This window comes from Telopea speciosissima, chromosome 1 (genome assembly GCF_018873765.1).
Source record: "Telopea speciosissima isolate NSW1024214 ecotype Mountain lineage chromosome 1, Tspe_v1, whole genome shotgun sequence".
Classification (NCBI taxonomy): Eukaryota; Viridiplantae; Streptophyta; class Magnoliopsida; order Proteales; family Proteaceae; genus Telopea; species Telopea speciosissima.
In genome coordinates, this window is record NC_057916.1 from 38875558 (window position 1) to 38887446 (window position 11889).

Sequence of the window (11889 nt, forward strand, 5' to 3'; positions counted from 1 at the left end):
CTTGAAGTTGGCAGTGGGTTGGGTATCTAAAACAATAAAATCTACAGGAAAAATAAATTCCCCAACCTTCAACAGGACATCCTCAATCATTCCCTTAGGAACTTTAACCGACCGATCTACAAGTTGAAGAGTAATTTTGGTCGGTTTCAGTTCTCCCAATCCCAGTTGTTGGTAGACATGAAAAGGTAAGAGGTTCACACTTGCACCAAGGTCCAATAAGGCATGATCAATAGTAGTATGGCCTATAGTGCAAGAGATGGTGGGGCTTCCCGGATCCTTATGCTTGGCGCATCGGTGTGAGATTAGAGAACTAATGTTAGCAGCCAAGAATGCCTTTTTGGGCACATTGGTGGTCCGCTTTTGGGTGCATAAGTCTTTGAGGACTTTAGCATAAGCGGGGATCTGGGCAATAGCATCCAACAAGGGGATATTCACCTGAACCTGTTTGAACACATCCAATATCTTCTCCATAGAAGGAGACTTCTTGCTAACCAACCTATTTGGGAAAGGGGCAGGTGGGGTATAAATTCTTTCAGGGTTGGTCTTTTTAACTTCCTCAACAGAATCCTCTTTGGTTTCCTCAACCAAATCATCTGGTATATCTTTAGGTTCATCAGACGAACCTGAAACAGTAGGCACTTCAATGGCCTCTTCAGAAGGGGGAGAGTCAACAGGAGTATGAGATGATAAAGACTGAGGTGCACTAGCCTGTTGATACTCACGGCCACTCCTTAAAGTATAAACAACATTTACCTGTCTAGAGGGCCCTTGGTGCTGTTGGCCTTGTGCAACATTGGTTGGAGGAGCTTGGGTACCTTGCTGAATATGAACCTGATGCCTAGGATTTGGCTCAGGTTGGCTAGGTAACTTCCCTGTTTCCCTCTCATGCAGGATTGTGACAAGCTGGGTGAGTTGTTTTTCCATGTTATTGTGGCTTGTCATGAGAAGAGCTATCTTGTTGTCCATCTCATTCAGTCTTGTTGCCTCTCCTATATTGGTAAACCCTAGGGGTTGCTGATAAGGTGCAAGGAGAGGAGGCCTAGTAGAATTAATAGAAGATCCTGGATGAGGACGAGGGGGAAAGGGGTTAGGAGACATTCCTTGGCTTTGTGGTGCATAGTTGGTCCTTTGGGCACCAACCTGGCCTTGATGGTTAAAGTTGGATGGGCCTGATTGGTTCCCTTGATTCCATGAGAAATTGGGGTGATTTCTCCATCCTGGATTGGAAGTATTGTTATATGGGTTATTTTGGTAGAGAGCACTTACATTTTCAGTGCTGGAATTGCCCACCAAGGTGTTGGGGCATTCCTCAGAAAGGTGTCCAGGGGTTTGGCACCAACTGCATACTGACACATGGTTGACCTGGTTAACCGGATTAACTAGTATAGACTCTTTAAGAACTATGGACTCCAACCGTTTTATGAGGCTATCAAGTTTGGCCTCCTTGGCTGGCATACCCTCAATGAGATACCCCTTAGTGGTCCTTTCAGCCTCTTGGGAAGATTCCCATTCCCTAGTCTTATCAGCCAAGTTGGTTAAGAATATCCATGCATCATTCTCCTTAGAAAAAGAAGTAAAGCCTGCTGGACACATAGACTCTACAAGTTGCTTGGTCTGATAATCAATACCCTCATAAATAATTTGACATAGCTGCCACAAGTCAAAACCATGGTGAGGGCATTCTACGAGGAGGTCCTTGAATCTTTCCATGAATTTAGAAAAGGACTCATGTGGTTTCTGCTTGAACTGGAGGATGTCACTTTTAAGCTTATTGGTCTTGTGAAGAGGGAAGAATTTTCTCAAAAAGACAATGGTGAACTCATCCCATGTATTAATGGAGTTTGTTGGCAGTCCATAGAGCCACTTCTTGGCCTGGTCTTTCAGGGCAAATGGTATAAACCTAAGCCTAATCGCATCATCGGTCAAATTCGGACCTTAATTAGAACGAGACCTCCTCAAATTCCCTAAGGAAGAGATATGCATCCTCATTAGCCATCCCATGGAAATGGGGTAGCATGCTGATGAAGTTGGTCTTGAGTTCATAGTTATTCCCTGTAACAACAGGCAGACTAATGCATGAGAGTTGTGCAGCCCTGGTGGGATAAAACCTATCCTTAAGAGTCTTGGGTTGTTGGTCACCCATAGTCAAAGGTGGTAGAGAAGGTGGTCTTCTAATAAGACGATTACTTGAATCACAAGTCCACACCTTAGCCACCTAAATAGATATGAGGTCTCCTTTAGAAAAATTAAAGAAAAATAAAACACTTAAAAAAAATAAAAAAAAAACTAAAAACAAGAGGGACCCCAAGGTAGATAGTGCATCTCTATCCCTCAAAAATCGAAACAATGGTTCAAAAGCTGTAAGGATGCCATATAGGTTGACAGCAAGGGAACCCGTATAGTCTTCTATAGCCACCTACGTGCGACTCCAATATGGATTCTGATGTAGAATGGAGGTCTACTATACGTTTATGTTTCCAACACTCTCACTATGTCGCTTTCCTGTTATCAAGAGTGGTCACCTCCAAAGATAAGTCATATGTCAATCCACCCAACCAAGTCAAGATGTAGCGTCATAGGTAACTTAATCCTATAAGGGACACCAAAAGATGGAGGGTTGAAGCATATGAAGGACTTTAGATTGGGCGTACACTATTTGAAACAGAAGAGAAACAAGAAGAGGTTTTCAAAAACTGATTTTTTTTTTTTTTTTTTTTTTTCAAAAAAAAAAGAAGAGAAAATAATAAACTAAAACACTTCGAACTACTTAAAAATCAGATAAATAAAATGGACAATGATCTCCTCGGCAACGGCGCCAAAAACTTGTTTGAGTTAAAATAAAACCGCAACCGTACGGGTCAATTGTAGCTACGGGTCGAACACGAGGAGATATACGCCACTCTATTTAACTAACTTAAAAGTAATGCAAAATGAACCAAATTAAAGTGTTAAATTAAACTAATTAAACTAACGAAAATCAATGCATCCTAACTCATAAGCATCTAACAAAATTAAGGGATTAAATCGGCGTCCTAACACATGAGCATCTAACCTATCAAACTAAAGCGAATTGAAAAGAATAAAAATGCAGCCACACATACTAACCACATAAAAAAAAATAAGGGAATAAAAATGCATCCATAAACCACAACCATATAAAATTAAAATAAAAGAAATAGAGAGGGAAGAAGAGAAGATAGAGAGAGATAGAGGAGATGGAGAATGAAATTGAGAGTTTAGATAGTAAAACCTGGATGTGCTTGCATGAATGTAAATGAAAAGCTTGAATACTTGCATAAACTTACCATGGTCTCCTCTTCTAAATCTTCAAGTCTTGTCATCAACTTAAGAACTTAGACTAGAAGGCTTAAAACCTAAACTAAAATTAAGAAATTACAACCCAATTGAAGACTTAAATTGAAATTAAAGCATAAACTAAACCTATTATAAGTATTAACTAAAAATTATAAAAGCAAACTAGAACTTAGAAAAGCCAAAAAATCACAAATTAGAAGGAGAAGAAGAGAAGAAATTTCACTAAGTGAATGAGCAAATTTTTATAAGAGAGGTAGGGGGTATTTATAGGTGGAAGAGAGGAGAAGAGAGAAGATGGAAGTGTAGGAGAAATATTCCCTAAGAAAAGAAAATATTCTCTTCTCTTTCCTCTTTTACAATGCCTTGAATCCTAAGAAAAAAGAAAAAAATAGAAAGAAGAAGAAGAGAAGATTGTTTACATAAACCTTCTATTTCTAGAAAAATAACCTTCCAATTCTAACAAGTGCTTCCTTTTCTTTGTAGATATCTTCTCCAAGCAATAAAATCAAAGCATCTTTGATTTTTCAACCTTCCATAGATGAGAAAATATAAATCTATCCCAAGTAGAATTCCAAAAGTGCCCTTGAGAAGTTGGAGGAGAGAGAGAGTAAGGGTGATGACTAGGATTCCTTCAAGAATAAATAAAATACCCATTCTGTCCTTCAAAAAATGTGGAGCATGGGGTGCTTATATAGGTCTCACCATTGTGTTCCTTGCGAAAAATCACACAAAATAGACCCAAATTTCATCCAATTCGGAGTTGGGGAGCCCAAGATATCTCAAGTTGAAGTTGGACTGTCCAAAGCCCTCCAAATGGAATCTTTCGGGTACAGGAAATATAACTTATGGTTATTATGTTAAGGCCCCTAGAATCCGAACTTTCGCTTCACTTTGTCTCCAACCGACTGTCAATAATTACAAATAAACCCCTATAGACCATTTTCGCGCTTCGTTACGGAAACGACTGTAACTTCTTCGTTTCAACTCGGAATCAAGTACCGTTTGAACCGTTACGAAGCTGACTCGATGGGCTACACATTCAAGCCATTAACACCTTTAAACAGTTTAAAAACATTTCTTTAGCATCATCTCCTCTATTTTCACAAGAATTCACCTAAAACCTGAAAAGCACAAGAAAGCACCGAGTAACTCTGTCCAATGTGGTAAAATGTATGCTTTATGCCCTAAGATTTCACACATAAATGTGCTCATCAAAGGACCAAAGGGTTACTTTAAGTCAACGAGAGGTCTGCGATAAGGTGACCCGCTATCCCCTTCTCTTTTCATATTAGCAGAGGAAGTGTTGAACAGAGGCTTGCGGAGTCTGTTTGTAGAGGGCCGCGCATCATATTTCCAGCTTCCACGCCGCTGCCCGGGTGTCTCACATAGTCTGTTCGCAGACGACATGATTATCTTCTCGAAGGGAAACAAATCTTCCCTTAAGCAGATCATGGGCTTCATTTCGAGGTATGAGTCCTACTCTGGCCAGTTGGTTAATAAACATAAAAGTTGTTTTTTTTGTGGCACTAATGTTTCTGCAGCAAGGGTGAGGATGATTGGAATTGTTACGGGCTTTTCTCAGAAAGCTCTGCCTATCACCTACTTGGGCGCCCCCCTCTACACAGGTAGGCTAAAAGTAAATTTCTTTGATGGCATGATAGCAAAAGTGAGAGCAAGACTGGCAGGGTGGAAGAGCAGGCTACTATCAATAGGTGGAAGGATGGTTTTACTAAAACACGTTCTAGCTTCGATGCCAATGTATTTGTTATCCTGCATTGAGGTACCCAAAATGGTTATGAGAAGCTTCTACACAATCTGCTCCAAGTTCCTTTAGGGATCCTCGGACTATGGCAAGAGACACCATTGGGTGAGTTTTAAAAAAATCTGTAGGCCCGTGGGGGAAGGGGGCCTTGGCCTTCGCACTCTTGAAGATATGAATGCAGCCTATAGGTTGAAGAGACTGTGGAGAATGATGTCAGAAAAGTCATTATGGACGGATTTCTTTAAAGCAAAATTCTTGAAAGGAGAACACATTGTTCTAGCCCAACCCAATCGAATTGGGTCTAGAACGTGGTGGAAGGTGTTGCAAGTGCGTGATAAGTTCCTATCAAATTGTAGGTGGTTGATTGGCAGCGATAATGTCTTGCTCTGGTTGGACGATTGGCTAGGTGTGGGTCCTCTAATAGATTTTGTGGATAACGCCTTGCAAGTGGATCCTAGTACCATGGTGAAGGATGTGCTTAGCGAGGAGGGGGAATGGGATAACGATTTCCTGAACAGGATTGACTCTACTGATGTGCGCAACAAAATAGTTGGGGGGAACTTCTTCATCTCAAATAGGGATGATAGGCTGGTGTGGCCACCGAACTCGAATGGAGCTTTCACACTGAAATCAGCATGGCACTCCATCCGTACAAGGTTGGCAGTGGTGTCTTATGCCAAGTGGTGCTGGAATAGCTTATTGCTGACCAAGGTGGGGTTCTTTACTTGGCAGCTTATGAATGGAAGGATCCCTTCAGATGAGGAATTGATGAGACTTGGGGTTCCTATGGCTTCTAAATGTAACTGTTGCGGCGAGCCCTGGAGGGAAACCACTAACCACATTTTACTGTATGGCGGCACGGCAGCTAAAGTGTGGGCTTATTTTGGTAGATTACTGGATGTGGAGATCCTTCCATCCCAAAATACGAGAAGCAGGCTATCCTTCTGGCATTCTAAGGCCTCATCGCGGGGAGTGTGTCAGTTCATCATCGGTTTGGTTCCTTCGCTGATTGCTTGGGAGCTGTGGAAAGAAAGGAACAAGAGGAGACATGGGGAGGAAAGAAGGGCTGCTTCGATGGTTATTGCTAAGGTGAGATTATGGCTGCATGAGTTTACCTACCCTCTTAGCCTTGGTATGGACCTCTCCTTGAAGGAAGATTTAATCCTTCAGGTGCTTAATGTTACACCTCCCTACCGACGACAGAAAGCACCCATTCCGGTGTACGAGTGCCCCCCCTTGAGTTGGGTGAAGTTAAATATTGATGGCGCGAGCAAGGGTAACCTAGGGCCAAGTGGAGGTGGGGGAATTGTGCGGGGAGCCAATGGTAATATGTTGATTGCTTTCTCTAACTTTTATGGGGTCTATTCTATAGCAGTGGCGGAATTGAGGGCCCTCCGAGATGGCTTTAAATTATGTGTTGATATGGGTCTTGCTGGCTGCCAAGTCAGCTCTGACTCTGCAACCACGGTGCAGTTTATCACTCGCAAAGCATGTAGCTTGTGGAACTGTTGGTTCCTTTTCCAAGAGGTTATGGACTTGGTTGAATCCCTAGGGGTTAATATTTGCTTCACTTATAGGGAGAGTAATAGAGCAGCAGATTTCTTGGCAACTTTGGCATGCTCAAGGACTGAAAACTCTGTGTTTCGCTCAGGGGATGTTATTCCACAGGAACTCCAGAGGATCATGAGAGAGGATAGAACGGGTCTCCCTGTGTTGCGTATGTAGGGCTTTGCTGATTATTGTTTATTGTGGGAGGGGTTATAGTTTAATTGAGAATAGAGTGTTGAGAGAGTGTTCTCCTTTGGGCAGGGGTAAGGCGGGCTATGTCCCCCCCTTTTTTGTATTTCTTTTTATTGGTTTATCCTTAATAAAATCTTAGGGGCTGGCCCGGGTCCCATGTGAAGTTCGGGTTAAAAAAAAAAAAAAAAAAAAAGTAATCCATCACCTTTTAATTTTTTTCGAAATATCCACTTGGTTTTCAAAGTTTTGAATCCTAATGGTAAATCCATCAATTTTTAAGTGTTATTCGTCAAGATTGAATCTAGTTCACTCTGGATTACCTCTTTTCAAAAGACGGTATCTAGTGATGTAATAGCCTCTTTGTATGTAAGAGGGTCCTTGTCTACTAGATAAACAAGCTACTCATCATCTGTATATTTAGGTCTTTTGGGTCACTTACTCATCCTAGGTCGACTTTCGTCATCATTACTCAATTCTTGATTGGTAATCCTTTTATTTGACTCCATTTTTCAAGTAGTCAATTGACTATCCTTACTTGTAGGTAAGTTGGACTTAAAGGAAAATAAATTTTCAAAAAACTCAACGTCTCTTGATTCTATGATGCTATTTGGTTCAATAACATCATCCATGATTTTAATCACCATGAACCGGTATGCTGTACTATTTGTAGCATATCCCAAAAATACACAATCACATATTTTTTGTCCCAATTTTCTTTTCTTAGAATCCGATAACAACACCTTAGCCAAACAACCTCAAACCCGTAGATGTTTAAGACTTGGTTTTCTACTAAACCATTTCTCAAATGGAACCATACCAGTCTTATTATGTGGGATTCTATTTGATAGATAACATGCCGATAGCATGGTTTCCCCCTACATATCAAGTGGTACACCTGAACTCAATAGCAAAGAGTTTATCATGTCTTTAAGAGACCTATTTTTGCTTTCGGCAGCAACCCAATTGATTCTGGTTGATATAGAGCAGTTATTTCAAGGATAATTCCATTTTCTCACAAAATTTATCAAGGTTAAAATACTCAGTCCCTCTATCGGTTCTAAGTCTTTTAACCTTCTTGCTAAGTTGATTTTCAACTTCCATTTTGTAAGATATAAATGCCTTTTCGACCTCATCCTTTGATTTGAATAAATACACCATGGTATATCTAAAGTGGTCATCGATGAAGGTTATGGCATAATTGTTCCTCCCCTAGACTTATAAGACTTATAGTCACATAAGTCACTATGAATTAATTCCAAGAGATCATTCTTCCTATCCATAGTCTTATGAGATTTTTTGGTTAACTTTGCCTCTACATAAGTTATACACTTGTTCACGGGGGGTTCCACCTTATCGATGATCATGCCTAACTTGCATAATTTGGTGATATATTTCATACTACTATGACCCAACCTATCATGCCACAAATAAAAAAAGTTAGAAGAGACAACCATGTAAACGGAAGAAATACTAGTTTTCTCAATTACAATATTTTTAACGCTTAGTACAAACAACCCCTCACTAAAGTATCCATTCCCCATAAAAACATTGTTTCTAGTGATAATTGTCTTATCACTTTCGAAAGCTAATTTCATTCCTACTTTATTAAGCAAAGGAACTGAAATTAAATTACGCCTAATATCCGGCATATGGAGAACATTGGTGAGAACTATAGTCTTCTCCGAAGTGAGCTTTAAAGTCACTTTTTCTTTTTTCATAATAGGGGCACTTTGAAAATTTTTCATAAATACCTTTTCATCATCTATACTCATGAAATAGGAGGAGAACATCTTCAAATTACCACAAATATGTCTTGTAGCACCGGTATTCAATACCCAATCCTTTGGTTTTTCAACCAAATTTACTTTCGTGACTATAGCTATAAAGACGTTGTCTTCAACTAGGTTCACCTTTTCAGAATTTTTCTTTTTGAATTGACAATCTTTCTTGAAGTGCCTTAGTTTATCACACACAAAACAAGTAAGTTTCTTCTTCTTCTTGAAAGAAGGCTCATCATTGTCTTGACGATTCTTTCTTTTCTTATTTTGTTTGTTGTTTTCTACCAAGTTCCCTTTTAGGCGTCTTTCCCCAAGATCTTTTTCACCCTTGTCCTTGTGCCGGTTCTTCTCTTCAATTTTAATCCTTACAATCAATTGATCTAGAGTCAACTCCGTCTTCTTGTGTTTCATAGACGCCTTAAAGGCATCCCAAGAATATGAAAGCTTTTCAATCAAGGCACTGGTCATAAATTCTTCTGATAGAACCATCTTTTCATTTGTTAGCTTTTCAATCAAAATTTGAAATTGACCAATTTGGTTTGAGATGGTGTCACTATCTTTCATAGTAAAGTTTAGGAAGTTAGCCACCAAGTACTTCCTTGAACCAGCATCTTCAAAAGAGTATTTTTTTACTATGGCATTCCAAATCAAACACGCATATTCCAATGAACTATACACATGGCATAAATCATTTGATAATGCGTTCAAGATCCGATTCTTGCACTAGTAATCTGCTTGAATCCAAACCACCATTTTGCCCTCTTTTTTAGGATCATTGCTTTTTTCTGGCATGGGTTCAGTCAAGGCAAACACCACCCCAATTTGGGCTAAAGCAAACAACATCATTTGCCTCCATCATTTGAAGTTTTGACCTCCAAACTATTCGATCTTGTCAAATTCAGAGATAATCCTCATCTTACCCAAATTCGGGATAAGCTCCGTCACCGGCGGGATAATGTTGGTGGGAATTGAGTCAGCGATAGAAAAAAAAATGAATCTCCTGACTATTACGGTTAATAGGAACTCCGTCTTCTTGGTTGTTGATTGCTCCTTCAATACTGTTGTTTGAAGGAATTCCTTCGTTGGCAGCTCCATCAATGGCACTATTGTTTGATGCATCACCCTTGTTGCTTATAACTCCAAGATCAGCCATGAGATCTTATAACAATCAATTACCTTAAACTTGTTGGGTAATTGTACTACAATTCCTTACAAATAATTGAAATAACACAAATTGTAATACAATAGCTTAAGCAGTAGGAACTAGGCTGTTGTTATTTTGACCTTTAGCTGAAATGAGAAGACCAAAACTTGAATTTGATGTTGAGTCACACCCGCAATAACTTAAACAAACTTGAGGTTGAGTCACACTTGTGGTACTGCCTTTAATCGATGCCTTCTACTGCTAAGGATTGTTCTACACCACTACCCCAAGATAAAATAATTTCCAATTAAAAGCTAAAGCAGTTCTTCTATTCCCTTGAAGGAGCCAAGAGCTTCAGCACAGCAACCCTCTAACCTTACACAGACTTAAAAGAAAAGAGAGAAAGAAAAATAAACTTTATGTGATTGCAAAGTATGGACATGAATGTATATCAAGATGTGTGTTTTATAATGTATTTGGTTGGGTTTATATAGACCCAAAATCAACCCTTGCACACCCTTGGAATCCCCAAGAATAACCACCCACTAATGACCAATTTAATTAGCGAATGAGACTTATGGACATGATTTAAAAATTAATTCCTAATTCACGGCCATTCTCTACTAAAGACTATGAAAGACCTTAAAACCCATAAAGAAAATAACATAACCCATGACCATGAATTGATAATTAATTTTATACATGGAAGTAATCTCAATCAATATTCTTGACCCACCTTCCCAATTATAATAGTGACCATGAATGGACTTTAGGGTACCCATAGGATGTTATAAACCTTTTGAAATTCAGCCATAACTTTGATCAAATATTACCTTAATCCTATGGGTCCCACACCATAACAAAGCAATCAAAACCTTTTTGAAACTTAAAAAATAAAATATATTTTAAATCTAACAGAACCATGGTTTTTACTTACTTTGGCTTCAATTTACAAGAGATAAGAATGACACGACTTTGGCTTCATTTAAATGGAAAGTCTCTAGACCAATTCCAAGAGATCATCTCCAAGGAGCAAGAGAGAGATTGAGTGCAATCTCCGCGAAAGACAAGGAGCAAGAGAGAGAGAGATTTAAATTGAAATTATACAATATCTTAGATATGTACCTATTTGAGTGCAATCTCCGTGAAAGGCAAAGAGCGAGAGAGAGAGAGAGAGAAAGATTGAGATTGAGTAAGATTCAGATTTAGTGAGATTATATAACGTCTTAGAGAGAAATTGATAAGGGTGAATTGCAATTCGGTAACTTCCTTTTTTTTATTTTAGTTAAATTAAACTACTCGGATTCATATGTCTTTGATATTGGCATATCAGTTTGTTTCCTAAAATAAGTCATGTTGATCCATACTAAAATTTTAAATAACTATTCTATTATTTTATTATTTTTTGGTAAACGTAATTTCTCAAATTTCTCTTGGCGCCAAAATTGACGGTAAAATATTTTATATATAGTCGATTCATCACCATGATATGATATTCTCTATCATTCTTTCACCGAACTAAGATATAGAATTTTTGACAAAGATAGGATGAAGCATTCGGTTACCAATCTTGCACCATTCATGCAGAAATCTCGCCCTCCACATTTAGTCCCTCAAAAAAATGAAGAACAAACATGGAAGAAAGAAGAACTATTGCCACCGTTGCAAGCTGTTTAAGTGGGATATGCAGAAGAACCATTGCAGTTACAAGCTGTTTAAGTGGGATATGCCATCCCAATCACCACCGCCATCGGAACCACCAGTGTTGGGTTCTCAAAACAACCCGATTCTCGTTGTGAATGACTCATATGTGGGTGATCGAAGAAAACATCACACATTTGACAACCACAAATCTAAGAAACCAGCAAATTACTTGGAGGTGATTCAAATTCCAGAGAGTGAAGATGATGCAAAGTCAGAACATTCATACATAGGTGACGAAATCTATCACCTATACGGGACTGATGTGGTAAGAGAACTTGGTCTTCTAGATTCACATGGTACTGATGATAAAGAGTCGGTCTCTTTAACTTCAAAGAAGAGACGTAGAAATGGAAAAAAAATAAAAGGGAAGACATTCACACCACTTACTCCACCTACAAATGGAAAGGGAAAGAAGGTTGCTCGCACTCCTCCAACCTACTGACGGA

The 11889-nt window shown here is 39.1% G+C and overlaps 1 non-coding gene across 1 annotated transcript; it reads left to right on the forward strand.

Moving 5' to 3' along the window:
- Positions 1 to 1663: 1663 nt before the first annotated feature.
- On the forward strand, positions 1664 to 1770 carry LOC122649216. Its single transcript, XR_006331191.1, has one exon. It is a non-coding gene; the product is annotated as a small nucleolar RNA R71 (small nucleolar RNA).
- The last annotated feature ends 10119 nt before the right edge of the window (positions 1771 to 11889 follow it).